The sequence below is a fragment of the Gavialis gangeticus genome, unplaced genomic scaffold (genome assembly GCF_001723915.1).
Source record: "Gavialis gangeticus isolate Ggan-Ray unplaced genomic scaffold, GavGan_comp1, whole genome shotgun sequence".
In the NCBI taxonomy this organism is placed as follows: Eukaryota; Metazoa; Chordata; order Crocodylia; family Gavialidae; genus Gavialis; species Gavialis gangeticus.
Window position 1 is genome coordinate 2,293,377 of NW_017729034.1, and position 669 is coordinate 2,294,045.

General features: G+C 48.3%; 1 non-coding gene across 1 annotated transcript; it reads left to right on the forward strand.

Moving 5' to 3' along the window:
• Positions 1-591: 591 nt before the first annotated feature.
• On the forward strand, positions 592-665 carry TRNAT-AGU. Its single transcript has one exon. It is a non-coding gene; the product is annotated as a tRNA-Thr (tRNA).
• The last annotated feature ends 4 nt before the right edge of the window (positions 666-669 follow it).

Sequence of the window (669 nt, forward strand, 5' to 3'; positions counted from 1 at the left end):
GAGGAGTAGGGAAGGAGGCTTGTCCACTGTGAGATCAGTTGAAGAGCAGCAGCCTCACTGGCCAGCAAAAGACCATCAGTGGAGTGCCTCTGCTGAAGAATCCCACTTCGCCTGTGTAATCCATCAGAGCCAGTCCCTGCCACTCAGGATTCATTTCCTCAGGAAAGGGTCTCCCATAGCTTCCCAGCTACCTGCCAGAGGCCATTTGGCAGAAAACCAGCCAGGGTTTTCTTGGACATTTTGCTGAAAATTTTCCCCTAAAGCCTTTTCTGGTATCTACTGGGATTTCATCGAAATAAGCATGTTCCTCTGAAACATTTCACTTATGATGAATTGGTATTTTTCCAACTAAAAATGTATAGTCAGAACATTTCTGACCAAGCCCTGGCCTGCCCTTCTGGCTCCTTCACTCACTGGCAGTGAGCTGGATTCTAGCTCTGATTTCTCAAGGCCCTGCTGCCTGGCCTCATGGCACAATGATTCTCCCAGCATGAATGGAAGAATCACCACCATACCATTAATACCCCTGGGTGCATTTACATAAGACATTTGCTGCAGAGTAGACTAATTCCCCGGAGTAGACTGATACCTGGCGCTGTGGCTTAGCTGGTTAAAGCACCTGTCTAGTAAACAGGAGATCCTGGGTTCAAATCCCAGCAGTGCCTTCTC